At 41.6% G+C, this 21,205-nt stretch overlaps 1 pseudogene; it reads left to right on the forward strand.

Moving 5' to 3' along the window:
• The first annotated feature begins 1,834 nt into the window (after positions 1-1,834).
• Positions 1,835-3,970, forward strand: LOC118584435 (annotated as a pseudogene).
• Positions 3,971-21,205: the final 17,235 nt, after the last annotated feature.

Consider the following 21,205-nt stretch of genomic DNA (forward strand, 5'->3'; position numbering starts at 1 on the left):
TACTGCATGTAAGTACATAATAACTAGACAGCTGAGTATGTACATCATTGTATATTTATGTATGTGTTTAAATACTATGGCTTGTAAACAACAGATTTTGTTTTCCAGATTTGGGGATCATGAAGTTCAGGATTAAGATGCCATTAGATTTGCCATGTGGAGAGGGCTAACTCTCTAACTCAAATATTGCCCCATGTATCTTCCTTGAGTGAAATAGACAAACAGTGGTGTTAATAGCCTGGCCACTGCCCAGTGGACCCAATCTTATAATCATGACATTGGACATCAGGCTGTAATATACAAGTATGAGCCACAAAGACTTTCAGAATATAGCATTCAAGGTCCTCCCATCAGCCAGCAAGGTTGCCAATAACTCAAAACCTGACTAGCTATTGTCTGCATAGATTGTCATCTGTAATTGCCCGTGTAACAATCCACTTATTTCTGTGCTCTCTCTCTTTTTTTTTTTTTTTTTAAAGTGAGTAGCACTAGGCATGGCCATTTGTGCTTTGATCCTGTGTGTGTGCGTGTGTGTGTGTGTGTGTGTGTGTGTGTGTGTGTGTGTGTCAAGAAGAACCACTTTATTTCCTTGCTATCTGCTTCCATCAAGGTTTATTTTTATTCAAGGGACCTACAGATGTGGTGAGACCCTATTTGCATGATCACAGCACAGATCAGTGAAGATGTTTGACTGTGGGTTGTATAGATGGGGTATGAGGTGTTCAGCAGAAAAATGGTCTCCATGATCACTGCATGGAGGGTTCTTTGGCCTTTTTCAGTTCCTGGCTACTTCTTGCTTCCTTCTGGAACTAATATTCTCTTTGGTTCTCTAGCTAATTAATTTTCTTCTTTTTTTTTTTGTTTCTGTTTTTTATTTTTATTTTATTTTATTTTTTCGAGACAGTGTTTTTCTGTGTAGTTTTGGTGCTTGTCCTGGATCTTTCCCTGTAGACCCGGCTGGCCTTGAACTCACACAGATCTGCTTGGCTCTGCCTCCCAAGTGCTGGGATTAAAGGCATGCACTAGGCCCCATCCCTGGCCTTTTTTTTTTTTTAAAGAAAATTTTAAAACTCATTTTAAATTTTCCAGAACAGCCTCCTCCCACTCCTCTCCAGCCCTCCTCTCCCCACAACCCATCCCCTTCCTCCAAAAGGATAAGGCCTCCCATCTGGAGTCAGCAAAGCCTGGTACATTCAGTTGAGGCAAAAACCAGCCCCTCCCCCTGCATCAAGGCTGTGCAAGGTGTCCCTCCATAGGTAATGGGCTCCAAAAAACCAGCTCATACACTAGGGATGGATCCTCATCCCACTGCCAGGGGCCCTTCAAATTCACCAAACTACACAACTGTCTCCCATATGCAGAGGCCCTAGTCTGGTCCCATGTAGGTTCCACAGCTGGTGGTCTAAAGTTCGTGAGTTCCTATGAGCTCGATTCAGTAGTCTCTGTAGCTTTCCCCATCATGAGCTTGATCCCCTCTTGTTCATAGAATCCCTCCTCCCCTCTTCTTCACTGGACTACTGGAGTTCAGCCTGGTGCTTGGCTGTGGCTCTCTGCATCTGCTTCCATCAGTTACTGGATGAAGGCTCTATGATGACAGTTCGGGTATTTAACAATCTGATTACTAGGGTAGGCCAGCTCAGGCACACTCTCCACTATTGCTAGTAGTCTAAGCTGGGGTCATCCTTGTGGATTCCTGGGAACTTTCCTAGCACCAGGTTCCTCCTTATCCCCATGATGTCTCTGTCTGTAAAGAAATCTCTTTAGCTTTCTTTCTTGGCAGTTAGCTGAGCGGGGACCTCCGTGAGGAAAGGGCAGTGGCTGCTGTAGAGTGGGCATGGCCGACTATTCAACAATGCCTCTGCCCTTGTCTGGCTCAGCTGGTGATGGTGGCGGTGGAGGCGGAGGAGGAGTGAAAGATGCTTTCAAAGATGCCCTGTAGAGACCTCGGCAGATTGCAGTGATGGCATTGGGAGTGATGCTGGTACATCATTGAATTCATGAGATGGCTCAGTGGTTAGGAGCACTGGCTGTTCTTCCAGAGGGCCCAGGTTCAATTCCCAGCACCTACATGGCAGTTCACAACTGTCTATAACTCCTGTTCCAGGGGATTCAACTCTCTCACACAGACATGCATGTGGGGAAAACACCAATGTACATAAAATACAAATAAATAAATAAAAAAAAATCATTGAATTCAAATGACTATGGTTATGGGGGACAAAGGAGACCCTTAGAAGATGGAGATCAACCAGATGCTAAGAAAGTTGCTCCCCAAAATGACTCTTTTGGAGAACAATTACCTCTGATGCATCAGCAGCAATGCAGGTCTGTAATGACAGAAGAATACAAATTTCCAGATCCAATGGTTGGATTTATAATTGGCAGATGAGGTGAACAGATCTCACACATACAGCAGGAATCTGGATGCAAAATACAGATAGCTCCTGATAGTGGTGGCCTTCCAGAAAGGTCTTGTATGCTGACTGGAACACCTGAATCTGTAAAAAGATTACTGAACCAGATTGTTGAAAAGGGAAGACCAGCCCCTGGCTTTCATCATAGTGATTGACCTGGAAATGCAGTTCAGGAAATCATGATTCCAGCCAGCAAGGTAGGACTTGTTTTGGAAAGCTGGGAGAGACTATTAAACAACTTCAGGAAGGGCTGGTGTTAAAATGGTTATGATTCAAGGTGGGCCTCAAAATACTGGTGCTAATAAACCTCTTAGGATTACGAGTGACCCATATAAAGTTCAGCAAGCCAAGGAAATGGTATTAGAGTTAATTCATGATCAAGGTGGTTTCAGAGATGTGAGGAATGAGTATAGTTCAAGGATAGGAGGAAATGAAGGGATAGATGTCCCAATTCCAAGATTTGCTGTTGGAATTGTAATAGGAAGAAATGGAGAAATGATAAAAAAAAAATGCAAAATGATGCTGATGTTCAAATTCAGTTTGAGTCAGATGATGGAACAACACCTGATAGGATAGCACAAATAACAGGACCTCCAGACAGATGCTAGCATGCTGCAGAGACCATCACAGACCTTCTACGGAGCATTCAGGCTGGTAATCCTGGTGGTCGAAGATGAGGTAGAGGTCAAGGCAACTGGAATATGGGACCACCTGGTGGACTACAGGAATTTAATTTCATTGTGCCAACTGGGAGAACTGGATTGATAATTGGAAAAGGAGGTGAAACCATAAAAAGCATAAGCCAGCTGTCTGGTGCAAGAATAGAGCTTCAGAGAAATCTTCCACCTAATGCAGATCCTAATACAAAGTTATTTACAATTTGTGGCATTCCACAACAAATAGACTATGCTCAGCAACTCATAGAAGAGAGATTGGGGGCCCAGGAAATCCTATCAGACCTCCTGTACCTGATGGACCCCATGGGGTTCCAGCTTCTCCTGGGCCTCCCGGGCTTCCTGGGCCTCCCGGGCCTCCTGGGCCTGGAACTCCAATGGGACTATACAACCCTGCACCTTACAATCCAGAACCATCTGGCCCAGCTCCACATGGTCCTCCAGCCCTATATGCTCCCCAGGGATGGGGAAATTCATATCCACGTTGGCAGTAACCGCCTCTTCCTGACCCAGCTAAGGCAGGAACAGATCCAAACTCAGCAGCTTGGGCTGCTTATTATGCTCACTCTTACCAACAGCAGGCATAGCCCCTGCCTGCAGCTCCCACAGATGCACCAACTACAACCCAAACTAACAGACCAGGTAACTACGGAGATCAGCAGGATCCAGCTCCAGCTGGACAGGTTGATTATACAAAGGCTTGGGAGGAGTACTACAAGAAAAATGGGTCAAGCAGTTCCTGCTCCTAATGGGGCCCCATCAGGTGGTCAGCCAGATTATAGTGCAGCCAGGGCTGAATACTATAGATAACAAGCAGCATACTATGCCCAGACAAGTCCACAAGGAATGCAGCACCATCCTCCAGCACCCCAGGGCCAATAATAAGTGAACAATACAGTATTTGCTTCATTGCGTGTGAGGAAAAAACTTTGTTAAATATATGGATGCAGACAACTTGATGAAGATCTTAATTTTGGTTTTGGTTTAAAGTAATGTTTCCCCCTCCTTTTTATTTTGAAAATGTACAAAATATCTATCACTACTGATAGGAAGTAATATTTCTGTGTAGAAATGAAAATTGGTTTGTTTTCAGTCTTTATTGTAAATGTACACATGCCAGCAAATGTATTTGCAACTACCATGTGGTCAATGCTTTGTGACATAAATGTACTTTTTCAATGTACACTTTCACTTTTTTTGTGACTCTGCCTTTATTTCTATGATCTGTCTGTGAACATGGCCTTACAAGCTCTTTTTTCCATTTATTTTATTATATTTGTGTTTTAATTTTACACATCAGCCATGGGTTCCCCTGTCCTCCCTTCTCCCAACCTCACCCCCATCTTCCCCCCATCCCCTCCCCTCCATTCCCATCTCCTCCAGGGCTAAGACTCCCATGGGGATTCATTTAAACTTGGGGGATTCAGTACAGGCAGGTCCAGTCCCCTCCTCCCAGGCTGAGCAAAGTGTCCCTGTGTAAGCCCCAGGTTCCAAACAGCCAGCTCGTGCACTAAGGACAGGTCCAGGTCCCACAGCCTGGATGCCTCCCAAACAGTCCAAGCCACTGAACTGTCTCACTAATCCAGAGGGCCTGATCCAGCTGGGGGGGGGGTCTACAGCCTTTGGTTCACAATTCATATGCTTCCATTCGTCTGGCCTTTCGTCCCCGTGCTTTTTCTAATCGTGGGCTGAACAATTCACTCTCCCACAGTCCCTCCTCCTTCTCGACAACTGGACACACGGAGCTCCACCTGGAGCCTGGCTGAGGATCTCTGCATCCACTTCCTTCAGAAACTGGATGAGAGTTCCAGCCCGACCATCAAGATGTTTGTCCCTCTGATCACCAGATTAGGTCAGATCAGGCTTTCTCTCGACCATTGCCAGCAGTCTACAGAGGATAAATCATTGTGGATTTCTGGGGATGTCTCAAGCACTCTGCCTATTCCTGTTCTCATGTGGTCTTCATTTATCATGGTCTGTTATTCCTTGTTCTCCCTTTCTGTTCTTGCTTCAGCTGGGATCTCCTGCTCCCCTAAGCTTTCTTTCCCTCCAATCTTGCTCTTCATTACTCCCACTGTCGTCCAGGTTGTTCATGTACATGTCATCCACTTCTCTGTCATTGGGTGATCCTTGGGTCTTTCCTAGGGTCCTGTTTTCTAGGTAGTCTCCCTGGAGTTGTGTAGCAGTCTAGTCATCTTTGTTTTACATCTAATATCCTCCTATGAGTGAGTACATACCATGTTTGTCCTTCTGAGTCTGGGTTACCTCAGTCAGGATGATTTTTTCTAGATCCATCCATTGGCCTGCAAACCCCATGATGTCATTGTTTTTCTCTGCTGAGTAGTACTCCATTGTGTATATGTATCATATTTTCTTTATCCATTCTTCAGTTGAAGGGCATCTAGGTTGTTTCCGGGTTCTGGCTATTACAAACAATGCTGATATGAACATAGCTGAGCAAATGCCCTTGTGGTATGATTGAGCATTCCTTGGGTATATGCCCAAGAGTGGTATAGCTGGGTCTTGGGGGAGATGGATTTCCAATTTTCTAAGGAATTCTAAGCCATATTGATTTCCAAAGTGGCTGTACAAGCTTGCATTCCCACCAGCAGTGGAGGAGAGTTCCCCTTGCTCCACATCCTCCCCAGAATAAGCTGTCTTCTGTGTTTTTGATCTTAGCCATTCTCACAGGTATAAGGTGGTATCTCAGAGGCATTTTGATTTGCATTTCCTGGATAATTAGGGATGTTGAGCACTTCCTTAAATGTCTTTTAGCCATTTGAACTTCCCCTGTGGAGAATTCTCTTTTTAGTTCTATAGCCCATTTCTTAATTGGACTGTTGGGCATTTTGATGTCTAATTTCTTGAGTTCTTTATATATTCTGGATATCAGCCCTCTGTCAGATGTGGGCTTGGTGAAGACCTTTTTCCATTCTGTAGGCTGTCTCTTTGTCTTGTTGACCTTGTCCTTTGCTCTACAAGAGATTCTCAGTTTCAACAGGTCCCATTGATTGATTGTTTCTCTCAGTGTCTGTGCTACTGGTGTTATATTTAGAAAGTGATCTCTGGTGCCAATGCATTCAAGAGTACTTCCTACTTTCTCTTCTATCAGTTTCAGAGTAACTGGATTTATGTTGAGGTCTTTGATCCACTTGGACTTAAGTTTTGTTCACGGTGACAGATATGGATCTATTTGCAGCCTTCTACACATTGACATCCAGTTATGCCAGCACCATTTGTTGAAGATGCTTTCTTTTTGGGCTTGGGGATTTAGCTCAGTGGTAGAGTGCTTGCCTAGCAAGTTCAAGGCCCTAGGTTCGATCCTCAGCTCCACACAAAAAAAAGGAAGAATGAAAAAAAGGAAGAAGATGCTTTCTTTTTTTCCATTGTACAGTTTTGGCTTCTTTGTCAAAAATTATATGGTCATAGGTGTGTGGATTAATGTCAGGGTCTTCAATTCGATTCCATTGTTCCACATGTCAGTTTTTATGCTAGTACCAAGCTGTTTTTATTACAGTGGCTCTATAGTAGAACTTGAGGTTGGGGATTGTGATGCCTCCAGAAGTTGTTTTATTGTACAGGATTCTTTTCGCTATCCTGGGTTTTTTGTTTTTCCATATGAAGTTGAGTATTATTCTTTCCAGATCTGTGAAGAATTGTGTTGGTAATTTGATGGGAATTGCATTGAATCTGTAGATTGCTTTTGGTAAGATCACCATTTTTACTTTGTTAATCCTGCCTATCCATGAGCATGGGAGATCTTTCCATTTTCTGACATCTTCTTCAATTTCTTTTATCAGGGACTTAAAGTTCTTGTCATATAGGTCCTTCACATGCTTAGTTAGAGTAACCACAAGGTATTTTATATCATTTGTGGCTATTGTAAAGGGTGATGTATCTCTGATTTCCTTCTCAGCCTGTTTGTCTATTGTATATAGGAGGGCTACTGATTTTTTTGAGTTGATCTTGTATCCTGCTATGTTGCTGAAGGTTTTTATTAGCTGTATCAGTTCCTTGGTTGAATTTTTGGCGTCATTCATGTATACTATCATGTCATCTGCAAATAGGGAGAGCTTGACTTCTTCCTTTCCAATTAGTATCCCCTTAATCTCTTTATGTTGTCTTACAGCTCTGGCTAGAACTTCAAATACTATATTGAGTAAGTAGGGGGAGAGGGGACAGCCTTGCCTTGTTCCTGATTTTAGTGGTATTGCTTTGAGTTTCTCTCCATTTAATTTGATGTTGGCTGTTGGCTTGCTGTAGATTGCCTTTATTATGTTTAGGTATGTTCCCTGTATTCCTGATCGCTTCAAGACCTTTATCATGAAGGGGTGTTGGATTTTGTCAAATGCCCTTTCTGCATCTAGTGAGATTTCTTTGAGTTTGTTTATATGGTGTATTACATTGACGGACTTTTGTATGTTGAACCACCCTTGCATCCCTGGAATGAAGCCTACTTGATCATGGTGGATAATTGTTTTGATGTGTTCTTGGAGTCTGTTTGCCAGTATTTTATTGAGTATTTTTGCATCAATGTTCATGAGGGAGATCAGTCTGTAGTTCTCTTTCTTTGTTGCATATTTGTTTGGTTTAGGAATCAGGGTAATTGTAGCCTCATAGAAGGAGTTTGGTAATATTCCTTCTGCTTCTATTGTGTGGAACAATTTAAAGAGTATTGGTATTAAGTCTTCATTGAAGATCTGGTAGAATTCTGCAGTGAAACCATCTGGTCCTGGGCTTTTTTTGGTTGGGAGACTTTTAATGACTGATTCTATTTCCTTAGGGGTTATTGGACTATTTAAATGGTTTATCTGGTCTTGATTTAACTTAGGTATGTGGTATCTATCCAGAAAATTATCCATTTCTTTTAGATTTTCCAGTGTTGTGGAGTAGAGGTTTTTGAAGTATGACCTGATGATTCTTTGGATTTCCTCATTGTCTGTTGTTATGTCCCCCTTTTCATTTCTGATTTTGTTAATTTGGATGCTCTCTCTCTGTCTTTTGGTTAGTTTGGATAAGGGCTTATCTATCTTGTTGATCTTCTCAAAGAACCAACTCTTTGTTTCATTAATCCTTTGTATTGTTTTCTTTATTTCTATTTTATTGATTTCAGCTCTCAGTTTGATAATTTCCTGGCGTCTGTTCCTCCTGGGAGACCTTGCTTCTTCCTGTTCAAGGTCTTTCAGGTGTGCTGTCAAGTACCAGCGTGAGATTTCTCCAGCTTCTTCATGTGGGCATTTAGTGCTATGTTTTTCCCTCCTAGCACTGCTTTCATAGTATCCCATAAGTTTGTGTATGTGGTGTATTCATTTTCATTGATCTCTAGGAAGTCTTTAATTTTTCTTTTTTTCTTTCTTAATCCATTGGTGATTCAGTTGAGAATTATTCAGTTTCCATGAGATTTTAGGGTTTCTGTAGTTTTTGTTGTTGTTGAAATCTAACTTTAGGCCATGGTTGTCTGACAGAACACTGGAGGTTATTCTAATTGTTTTGTATCTGTTGAGATTTGCTTTGTGGCCAAGTATGTGGTCGATTTTAGAGAAGGTTCCATGGGGTGCTGAGAAGAAGGTATATTCTTTTTTGTTTGGGTGGAATGTTCTGTAGATATTGATTAAATCCATTTGAGCCATAACATCAGTTAAGACCATTATGTCTCTGTTAAGTTTCAATTTGGCCAATCTGTCTAGAGGTGAAAGTGGGGTGTTGAAGTCTCCCACTATTAATGTGTGGGGTTTTAGATGTGATTTAAGCTTTAATAATGTTTCTTTTACATATGTGGGTGCCCTTGTGTTTGAGGCATTAATGTTCAGAATTGAGACTTCATCTTGGTGGATCTTTCCTGTGATGAGTATGTAATGTCCTTCATCATCTCTTTTGATTGACTTTAGTTTGAAGTCTATTTTGTTGGATATTAGGATGGCTACACCAGCTTGCTTCTTAAGACCATTTGATTGGAAAGTCTTTTCCCAGCCTTTTCTTCTTAGGAGGTGTCTATCTTTCAATTTGAGGTGTGTTTCTTGTATGCAGCAGAAAGATGGATCCTGTTTTCATATCCATTCTGTTAGTCTGTGTCTTTTTATAGGTGAATTAAGTCCATTGATATTAAGGGATATTAATGAACAGTGATTGTTTGTTCCTGTTATTATTTTTATTATTTGGTGGTAGTGTGTTTGTACTTCTCTTCTTTGGGATTTACTGCTGTGGTGTTATCTATTGCCTGTGTTTTCGAGGGAGTATCTTCCTTCCTTAGGTTGGAATTTTCCTTCTAGTGCTTTGTGTAGGGCTGGGTTTGTGGATAAGTATTGTTTAAATGTGGTTTTGTCTTGGAAGGTCTTATTCACTCCATCTATGATGATTGAGAGTTTTGCTGGGTATATTAGTCTATGCTGGCATCCATGGTCTCTTAGTGTCCGCATTATATCTGTCTAGGTCCTTCTGGCTTTCCAAGTGTCCATCGAGAAATCGGGTGTTATTCTAATGGGTTTGCCTTTATAAGTCACTTGGCCTTTTTCCTTTGCTGCCCTTAATATTCGTTCTTCATTCTGTATGTTTAGTTGTTTAATTATTTTGTGGCAAGGGGAGTTTTTTTTTGGGGGGGGGTCTAGTCTGTTTGGTGTTCTATAGGGTTCTTGTATCTTCATAGGCATTTCCTTCTTTAAGTTGGGAAAGTTTTCTTCTATGATCTTGTTAAATGTATTTTCTGTGCCTTTGAGTTGGTATTCTTCTCCTTCCTCTATCCCTATTATTCATAGGTTTGGTCTTTTCATGATGTCCCAAATTTCTTGGACATTTTGGGTCATGACTTTGTTGGTTTTAGTGTTTTCTTTGACTGATGAATCTATTTCTTCTACCATATCTTCAACACCAGAGATCCTCTCTTCCATCTCTTGCATTCTGTTGGTTATACTTGCCTCTGAAGTTCCTGTTTGTTTACTCAGATTTTCTATTTCCAACCTTCCTTCTGCTAGTGTCTTCTTCATTTTTTTCTATTTCCCTGTTCAGGTCTTGGATTGTCTCCGTTGCTTTTTCCTGATTTTCTTTCAGGGACTTATTGTTTTCTTCTGTTTTAATTGTCCTTTCCTCTAGTTTTTTATATCGTTCTTCCCATTTTTTCTTTGTCAGTTCCTCTACTTTATTTTTGATTTCTTCTATATAAGGCTCTAGTCTCTTCATGATGTTACTTATAAGGTTGTTTTCTTCTTTTTCCATTCTGTGATGTTCAAGTGTAGCTGTTGGAGAAGGGGTATGTGCTGGTGATGCTGTATTGCTCTTTATTTTGTTGTATGTGCTTCTACCTTGACATTTGCACATCTCCTTGTGGATTCGTTCTTGGTCTTATCAATACTCTTGGTCCACACAGAGCTGTCCTATTTGGGGAGCCTCTCTCTGGTCCAGATGGAAACTCTGGGCCAGATGGGAGCTCTGGTCCAGATGAGAGTGCTGGCTGGATAGGAGCTGGGGGGCTGGACTCTGAGTCTCAGGAAGTCCCTGGGGTCTCCTTATTTTTTTCAGATGGGAGCTCTTCTTGTCCAGATGGGAGTTCTGGGACAGGATGGAAGCTCTGGTCCAGATGGGAGATCCAGGACCGCATGGAATACTGGACACTGGTCTCTAAGTCTCTGGAAGTGGCTGGGTTCTCCAGCAGATGGGTGTGGGGGCAAGGCGTTGAGATTGCAGTGTCCACTGTAGGGTTTCTCTGGTCTCTGGTCCAGATGGGAGTTCCGGGGTGGATGAGAGCTGGGTTCTGGTCTCTGAGTCTCAGGAAGTGGCTGGGGTCTTGGGCAAATGGGTGTGGGGGCAGAGTGTGGAGACTGCAGGGTCTGCCTGCAGTCTTGGAAAAGGGGAGCCTTAATGCAGGACCTGCAGATGGGCCGGAAACTGGGGCCAAGTTTGGCAGGTCCTCCCTGGATGGTGCCCAGGGGTGGGACCCAGGGGCAGTTGCCTCTCTGAGTATAACCCCAGGCACTCACCTCTGGTCCACATGTGAGTTCTGGGGTGGATGGGAGCTGGGGGCTGGTCTCTGAGTCTCAGGAAGTGGCTGTGGTCTTGGGCAAATAGGTGTTGGGGCAGGGTGTGGAGACTGCCTGCAGTCTTGGAAAAGGGCCACTTTCCCTTTTAAAATGCCTGTTTTTTGCTTTACAATAAGTGATATAAAATCTCAAAAATAATTTGTTGCTCTCCCACTTCATCCCTCCCCCACCTCAACCATCTTGTTCCCTCAATTTCTCATCCCCCATCCCATTCCCTCTGTTGCCCCCCTATCACACCCATTTTATTCATGGAGATCTCATCTATTTCCCCTTCACAAAGTCATCCATGCATCTTTCTTAGGGTTCTCCTTATTACCTAGCTTCTCTGGACCTGTGGGTTTTAGTCTGGTAATCCTTTGCTTTATATCTAGTATCCACATATGAGTAGGTACATACAATGTTTGTCTTTCTGAGTCTGGGTCACCTCACTCAGGATGCCCTTTTCTAGTTTCATCTATTTGCCTGCATATATCATGATGTCTGTGGGAGGCCTACCCATTTCTCTGTGGGAGGCCTGCTATCACTTTTCCCCCTGGGTACTCTTGAGGAGTGAGGGATAAGAGATATTGGAAAGAAGGATAGAGGGGAGAGAAACAGATAGAAACACAGGATAGTCTGATAAGGGCCTGGATCAATTACCACAAGCCCCTTCTGTCTTTTCTAAAGGGCCTTTTATAGGAATGCCAAGGGGTGGAGCAAAAGACCTCCTCCTAGCACAGCCAAGTTCAGACCCTTCCTGTCGTGCCCGCCTCGACCAGCAAGGAAGACGCGACACCGGGATCCTTCTCATCACAGTTTATTCAGACCTTTGATTAGTTGCATTGTGTCTCTCTCGCTGGGGCAAGCCTCTCCCAGCACCTAAGTAGGGCTGGGCTGCCAACCCCAAGCAGCCACGTGGGCACTGTCCACAGGTTCACGCATATGCCAGCAACACATGAATCCAGCCACAGCCAAATAAGGAGCTGTTTACCATAAAGAGTGTTTGCCATTGGGAAGGCAGAGGGTAGAAGCCAGAGCCATCTTTAGGGTGCGGCTACACGCGGCTCTCTACACCTTCCAATCACCTGGTAACCACACGTGTAATCAAGCAATCCTCTAATGCAGCCCTTCTGGATAAAGCAAGCTCAGATCTCACTAGGAAACATTTGTTGGCCTCCACGTAAATAATTGTTTTTTACATTTGAGTAATAATACTCCATTGTGTATATGTACCACATTTTCTTTATCCATTCTTCAGTTGAGGGGCATCTAGGTTGGTTCCAGGTTCTGGCTGTTATTAATAATGCTGTTATGAACATAGTTGAGCATGTGCCCTTGTGGTATGATTGAGATTTCCTTGGTTATATGCCCAAGAGTGGTGCCATTCTCAATTTTCTGAAAAGTCACCATACTGATTTCTAAAGATTCTGTACAGGTTTGCACTCCTACCAACAGTAGAGGAGTGTTCCCCTTACTCCACATCCTCTCCAACATAAGCTGTTATCAGTGTTTTTGATCTTACTCATTCTGACAGGTGTAAGATGGTATCTCAGAGTCATTTTGATTTGCATTTCCCTGATGACTAAGGATGTTGAGCAATTCCTTAAATGTCTTTCTGCCATTTGTGCTTCTGTTGAGAATTTTCTGTTTAGCTTTATATCTCCTTGTTTTTTTATTGGATTGTTTGGTGTTTTGATGTCTACTTTCTTGAGTTCTATCAGTTGTGTGGTTGGTGAATATATTTTCCTATTCTGTAGGCTGCAATTTTGTCTTATTTACTGTATCCTTTTTGTTACAGAAGCTTCTCAGTTTCAGGAGGTCCCATTTATTAATTGTTGCTCTCAGTGTCTGTGCTACTGTTATTATATTTGGGAAGTAGTCTCCAGTGCCATTATATTCAAGGCTACTTCTCACTTTCTCTTTTATCAGGTTCAGTGTAATTTGATTTATGTTGACATGTTTGACATACTTGGACTTAAATTTTGTGCATAATGATAGATTTGAATCTATTTGTAATCTACATGTTGACATTCTGTTATGCCAGCACCGTTTGTTGATGGTACTTTCTTTTTTTCCATGATGTGGTTTTGGCTTCTTTGTAAAAAATTGGCTGTTCATAGGTGTCAGGGTCTTCAATTTGATTCCATTGGTCCACATTCAGTTTGATGCCAATACCAAGCTATTTTTATTACTATAGCTCTATAGTAGAGCTTGAGGTCAGGGATGGTGATGCCTCCAGAAGTTGCTTTATTGTACAGAATTTTTTTAGCTGTCTTGCGTTTTTTGTTTTTTCATAATAAGTTCAGTATTATTCCTTTGAGGTCTGTGAAGAACTGTACTGCAATTTTGATGGGGGAATTGCATTGAATCTATAAATTGCTTTCAGTAAGATGGCAATTTTTATTATGTTGGTCCTACCTATCCATGAGCATGGGAGATCTTTGCATTTGCTGATATCTTCTACAATTTCTTTCTTCAAAGACTTAAAGTTCTTGTCATATAGATCTTTCAATTGTTTGGGTAGAGTTGCTGCCAGATATGTTATATTATTTGTGGCTGTTGTAAAGGGTGATGTTTCTTTGCTTTCTTTCTCAGCCTGCTTATCATTTGTATATAGGAGAGCTACTGATTTTTTTTTAGTTAATCTTGTATCCTGTCACATCACTAAAGGTGTTTATCAGTTTTTTTGAGTTTTCTGGTAGAATTTTGGGGTCACTTATGTAAACCATCATATCATCTGCCAATAGCTATAATTTGGCTCCTTCCTTTCCTATTTCTATCACCCTGATCTCTTTTTGTTGTCTTATTACTCAAGTTAGAACTTCAAGTACTATATGGAACAGATATGGAGAGAGTGGACAGCCTTGTCTTGTTCCTGATTTTAGGGGAATCACTTTGAGTTTCTCTCCATCTAATTTGAAGTTGGGTGTTGGCTTGCTGTAGATTGCCTTTATTATGTTTAGGTATGTTCCCTGTATTCCTGATTGCTCCAAGACCTTAATAATGAAGGGGTGTTGGATTTTGTCAAATGCCTTTTCTGCATCTTGTGAGATGATCATGTGTTTTTTTTTTTCCTTTGAGTTTGTTTATATAGTGGAGTGCATTGACCAATTTTTGTATGTTAACCACCCTGCATCTCTGGGATGAAGCCTACTTGATTATGGTGGATGATTTTTTTTATTTGTTCTTGGATTTGGTTTGCCAGTATTTTATTAAGTATTTTTGCATCAATATTCATGAGGGAGATTGGTCTGTAATTCTATTTCTTTGTTGAATCTTTGTGCAGTTTGAGTTTTAGTGTAACTGTTGCCTCATAAAGAGTTTGTCAGTGTTCCTTCTGTTTCTATTGTGTGGAACAGTCTGAGTAGTATTGGTATTAGCTCTTCTTTGAGATTCTGGTAGAATTCTGTGTTTAAAACATCTTTCCCTGGGCTTTTTTGTTTGTTTGTTTGTTTGTTTGGAAGACGTTTAATGACTGCTTCTTTTTCCTTAGGGATTATAGGTCTATTTGAACTGTTTATCTCGTCTTGATTTAATTTGAGTATGTCATACTTAGCCATGAAATTGTCCATGTCTTTTAGATTTTTTTAATTTTGTGGAGTACAGGTTTTTGAAGTATGACCTGATGTTTTCTCAATTTTCTCATTGTTTGTTGTTTTGTCTCCCTTTTTGTATCTGATTTTGTAAATCTCCCTCTCTGTCTTATGGGTAGTTTGGATAAGCATTTGTTTATCTCATTGATTTTCTCTAAGAACCAACTCTTTGTTTCACTGATTCTTTGTATTGTTCTCTTTGTTTCTATTCATTGATTTCAGCTCTCAATTTGATTGTTTTCTGGCATGTATTCCTCCAGGGTGAGATTGCTTCATTTTATTCTAGAGCTTTCAGGTGTGCTGTTAAGTCACTAGTGTGAGATTTCTCCAACTTCTTTATGTGGGAATTTAGTGCTATGAATTTACCTCTTAGCACTGCTTTCATAGTGTCCCATAAGTTTGGGTATGTGGTATATTCATTTTCATTGATCTCTAGGAAGTCTTTAATTTCTTTCTTTCTTTCTTTCTTTCTTTCTTTCTTTCTTCCTTCCTTCCTTTCTTTCTTTCTTTCTTTCTTTCTTTCTTTCTTTCTTTCTTTCTTTCTTTCTTCCTTGACCCATTGGTGATTCAGTTATTATTCAGTTTCCATGAGCTTGTAGGCTTTCTGTAGTTTGTGTTGTTATTGAATTCTAACTTTAGGCCATGGTGATCTGAGAAAATACAGGGTTATTTCATTATTTTTTTAAAATCTGTTGAGGTTTTTTTTTTTTTTTTTGTATGTGTGACTAAGTATGTGGTCAATTTTAGAGAAGGTTCCATGGGATGCTGACAAGAAAGTATATTCTTTTGTGTTAGGGTGGAATGTTTAGTAGATGTCTACTAAATCCATTTGAGTCATAACATGTTAGTTCTCTTATTACTCTGTGAAGTTTCTGTCTGGCAGACCTGTCCATTCGTGAGAGTGGAGTGTTGAAGTCTCCTACTATCAGGGGGGTTTGATGTGTGATTTAAGCTTTAGTAATGTTTCTTTTACATATGTGTGTGCCCTTGTATTTGGGGTATAAATGTTCAGAATTGAGACTTCATCTTGATGGAATTTTCCTGTGATGAATATGTAATGTCCCTTTTGATCTCTTGATTAATTATAATTTGAAATCTGAAGCCCATTTGATTAGAAATCTTTTCCCAACCCTTTACTCTGAGGCAGTGCCTGTCTTTGAAGTTGAGGTTTGTTTCTTGTACGTAGCAGAGGATGGATCCTATTTTCATAGCCATTTTGTTAGCTTATGTCTTTTTTTTCCCTGAGACAGGGTTTCACTGTGCAGTATTGGAGTCTGTCCTGGAACTGGCTCTGTAGACCAGACTGACCTTGAACTCACAGAGATCCACCTGCCTCTGCCTCCCAAGTGCTGGGATTAAAGGTGTGATCTACCACTGCTCAGCTAGTATGGCTTTTTATAGGCAAATTGAGTCCATTGATATTAAGGGATATTAATGACCATTAATTGTTAATTCCCGTTGTTTTTTGGTGGTAGTTTGGGTGTGTTGCCCTCCTTTGGAATTTACTGGTGTGGGATTATCTGTGTTTTCATGGATGCATCTAACATTCTTAGGTTGGATTTTTTTCCTTTTATTGCTTTCTGTAGGCTTAGATTTGTTGATAGGTATTGTTTAAATCTGGTTTTGTCATAGAATATCCTGTTTACTCCATCTATGGTGATTGAAAAAGGTTGCTATAGTAGTCTGGGCTGGCATCTGTGGTGTCTTAGTGTCTGCATAACATGTCTCCAGGAGCTTCTGGCTTTCAGAGTCCCATTGAGAAGTCAGATGTTATTCTGATGGGTCTGCCTTTATACTTTTTCCTTTGTAGCCTTTAATATTTTTCTTTATTTTGTATGTTTAGTGATTTGATTATTATGTGGAGAGGTAACTTCTTTTTTGGATCCAGTCTATTTGGTGTTCTGTAAGCTTCTTGTATCTTTATAGGCATTTTTTTCTTTAGGTTAGGAAAGTTTTCTTCTATGATTTTTTAAATTTATGTATTTTTATTATTTTTTATTATATATTGTGTTTTAATTTTACACATGGGTTCCACTGTCCTCCCCACTCCAGCCACCATCCCAACCTTCCCCCCATCCCCTCCCCTCCATTCCCATCTCCTCCAGGGCCAAGACTCCCATGGGGATTCATTTAAACCTGGTGGATTCATTACAGGAAAGTCCTGTCCCCTCTTTCCAGGCTGAGCAGTGTCCCTGTGTAAGCCCAAGGTTTCAAACAGCCAGCTCATGCACTAAGGACAGGTCTGGGTCCCACTGCCTGGGTGTCCCCCAAACACTTCAAGCTATTCAATTGTCTCACTTATCCAGAGGGCTTCATCCAGCTGGGAGCTCCACAGCCTTTGGTTCATAATTCATGTGCTTCCACTTGTTTGGATATTTGTCCCTGTGCTTTTCCAATCTTGGTCTCAACAATTCATGCTCTTAAAGTTCCTCCTCTTTCTCCACAATTAGACTCCTGGAGCTCCACCTGGGGCCTGGCTGAGGAGCTCTGCATCTACTTCCATCAGTTATTGGATGAGGGTTCCAGCACAACTGTTAGGGTGTTTGCCCATCTGATCACCAGACTAGGTCAGATCAGGCTTTCTCTCAACCATTGCCAGCAGTCTACAAAGGATGTATCATTGTGGATTTCTAGGGACCTCTCCAGCACTCTGCCTATTCCTGTTCTCATGTGGTCTTCATTTATCATGGTCTGTTAATCCTCGTTCTCCCTTTCTGTTCTTGATCCAGCTGGGATCTCCTGCTCCCCTAAGCTTTCTTTCCCTCAAACCTTGTCCTTCATTACTCCCACTGTCGTCCAGGTTGTTCATGTAGATCTCATCCATTTCTCTGTCATTGGGTGATCCCTGTGTCTTTCCTAGGGTCCTGTTTTCTAGGTAGCCTCCCTAGAGTTGTGTAGCAGTCTAGTCATCATTGTTTTACATCTAGTATCCTACTATGAGTGAATACATACCATGTTTGTCCTTCTGAGTCTGGGTTACCTCATTCAGGATGATTTTTTCTAGATCCATCCATTTGCCTGCAAACCTCATGATGTCATTGTTTTTCTCTGCTGAGTAGTACTCCATTGTGTATATGTACCATATTTTCTTTATCTATTCTTCAGTTGAAGGGCATCTAGGTTGTTTCCAGGTTCTGGCTATTACAAACAATGCCGATATGAACATGCCCTTTTGGTATGATTGAGCATTCCTTGGGTATATGCCCAAGAGTGCTATAGCTGGGTCTTGGGAGAGATGGATTCCCAATTTTCTAAGGAAGTGCCATATTGATTTCCAAAGTGGCTGTACAAGCTTGCATTCCCACCAGCAGTGGAGGAGAGTTCCCCTTGCTCCACATCCTCCCCAGAATAAGCTGTCTTCTGTGTTTTTGATCTTAGCCATTCTGACAGGTATAAGGTGGTATCTCAGAGTCATTTTGATTTGCATTACCTGGATAATTAGGGATGTTGAGCACTTCCTTAAATGTCTTTTAGCCATTTGAACTTCCCCTGTGGAGAATTCTCTTTTTAGTTCTATAGCCCATTTCTTAATTGGACTGTTGGGCATTTTGATGTCTAATTTCTTGAGTTCTTTATATATTCTGGATATCAGCCCTCTGTCAGATGTGGGCTTGGTGAAGACCTTTTTCCATTCTGTAGGCTGTCTCTTTGTCTTGTTGACCTTGTCCTTTGCTCTACAAGAGATTCTCAGTTTCAACAGGTCCCATTGATTGATTGTTTCTCTCAGTGTCTGTGCTACTGGTGTTATATTTAGAAAGTGATCTCTGCTGCCAATGAGTTCAAGAGTACTTCCTACTTTCTCTTCTATCAGTTTCAGAGTAACTGGATTTATGTTGAGGTCTTTGATCTACTTGGACTTAAGTTTTGTTCACGGTGACAGATATGGATCTATTTGCAGCCTTCTACACATTGACATCCAGTTATGCCAGCACCATTTGTTGCAGATGCTTTCTGTTTTCCATTGTACATTTTTGGCTTCTTTGTCAAAAATTATATTTTCATTAGGAAGAACGAGGAATAACAGACCATGATAAATGATGACCACATGAGAATAGGAATAGGCAGAGTGCTGGAGAGGTCCCCAGAAATCCACAAAGATACATCCTCTGTAGACTGTTGGCAATGGTTGAGAGAAAGCATGATCTGACCTAGTCTGGTGATCAGATGGCCGAACATCCTAATGGTCAAGCTGGAACTCTCATTCAATAACTGATGGAAGTGGATGCAGAGATCCTCAGCCAGGCCCCAGGTGGAGCTCCAGGACTCCAATTGTGGAGAAAGAGGAGGGACTGTAAGAGTGTGAATTGTTGAGACCAAGATTGGAAAAGCACAGGGACAAATAGCCAAACAAATGGAAGCACATGAATTATGCACCAAAGGCTGTGGAGCCCCCAGCTGGATCAGGCCCTCTGGATAGGTGAGACAATTGAATAGCCTGAAGTGTTTGGGAGGCACCCAGGCAGTGGGACCCGGACTTGTCCTTAGTGTATGAGCTGTTTGTTTGGAACCTTGGGCTTATACAGGGACACCTTGCTCATTCTGGAACGAGGGGACTGGACCTTCCTGTACTGAATCCACCAGGTTGAATTGAATCCCCATGGGAATCTTGGCCCTGGATGAGATGGGAATAGAGGAGAGAGGCTGGGGAGAAGGTCAGGATGGGGGTTGGAGGGGGGAGGACAGGGGAACCCATGGCTGATGTGCAAAATTAAAACACAAATATAATAAAAAAAATGAAAAAAAGGAAACAAATGTTATGTACACACACACACACACACACACACACACACACACACACACACACACATATTCCAATTCATATGTGGAAGAAGGAGGTTCTCTTAGAGTCTGGGTATGGGAAGTAGAACTCCTCAATATCATATAAGTCAATATTTTGCAATCATTCCTATAATACATACACTGGCACAGAACTCCAATATTTGGGTGTCTTAATTTCATTTCCTGTTGGTGTGATGACATATTCTGACCAAAGCAACTTAGGAGGGAAATCACAGAGACAAAACTTTAAGGGACTGTGTCAAACCATTCCACAATCAGAAACAGAGAGTAAAGAATGCAAGCATTCCTGCTCATGCTCAACTCAATTTCTTCATTCATAACCAGTGCAGAAACTCATTCCTATGGAATGATTCTTTCCATGACTAACAGGTATTCTCACTTTAATTAACATCAAGAAAAATCCATCACATGGACCTAATGCCTAAAGGTCAACCTAATCTAAACAACCCCTCATTGAGACTTTTTCTAGGTAATTCTACAAGTTGTCAAGTCAATGATGAAAACTAACCATCACACAAGTATTGGTGCAATTATTAAGGCCATTCCACGTAGTTAAAAGGGAGGTTTATTTTGTGGGGCAACTTACAAATGAAGGGATAGGTTGTAGGGTCTAGCAAAGGTATCGTGCAGTCTGGCGGTGTTCTCTGGAGAACTCTGCTCAGTCTACCTCCTGTGTCTAGCATCCCCGAACCAAGAGATCGCCCCTCCTCTCTATGTTGGGTCTTTTGCTTTTGCTTTCTCCTCCACCCTGCCTTGTGGGCATGACCATTACCAAAGCCTCAATGGGGGTTGGAACTTCCAGGCCAATGCTGGGATGGCTATCCACTACACACAAGGCCTTCAAGAGTACAGAGGGAAGAGGTGAATGTCAACACATGCAGCCAATGATTTTTATAGATAGTCTGAAAAGTCTCTATATCCCAGACTCAGAAAGAATAACATGCAGTTTCCACTTAGCTAAAGGTCTCTGTGGAAGTCAGGCTCCACCCAAGCTTCCACAGACCCTGTGGCCTTTACCTTATTAGAAAGGGACTTTGGAGAAGAATCTTGTCTTAGCAGGGCCTTATGATGAGCAACAATTGAGGTGGCTGAGAGGAAATCCAGATTAAGGATATGGTTTTCACCAGTGCATAGCTCTTAAAACAAAAGTCTGCCATTGCCATCAGGTATCTAAAAAATATTGATGAACTGAATTCAGAAAATCTGGAGATTAAGATGAACAGGCCTTCTGTCTCTATGTCTGAGGACTATCTGTGTCTTAGCATCTACACACCAGCTCATGCCCATGAAGGCTCTATCCTGTATGAGTTCAAGCCATGGTCATCTGGTTGAGGGGCAGGGAGAGGATTTCTGTCTCAGGCAGATTGGAAAGAAAAATAAACTGAGCCTTATAGAAGGGCTTTTCAGCCATAGTGGGCATCTGGACCCTGAGTGTAGGGCACAGAGAATTTGAGTTCTGAGATGTTCTAGGCTGTGGCTCTTTGATCAACTCAGGACTCATTCTACCAACTAGATGCCTGTAGACCCACTCAAGTACTCAAGGGCAGAACATCAAGGCCACTCAAATTTCTAGCTTTGAAATATCTGGTGAACCAATGAGATCTGATAATCCCTTTGTATAATAACCAGGATTCTTGGAGACATCCCTTTTTGTTCCAATTTTGAGGGTTTTGAAAATAATGATGATATTACTTTGTATCTAGAGCTATAAATCC

Source organism: Onychomys torridus, chromosome 5 (assembly GCF_903995425.1).
Source record: "Onychomys torridus chromosome 5, mOncTor1.1, whole genome shotgun sequence".
In the NCBI taxonomy this organism is placed as follows: domain Eukaryota; kingdom Metazoa; phylum Chordata; class Mammalia; order Rodentia; family Cricetidae; genus Onychomys; species Onychomys torridus.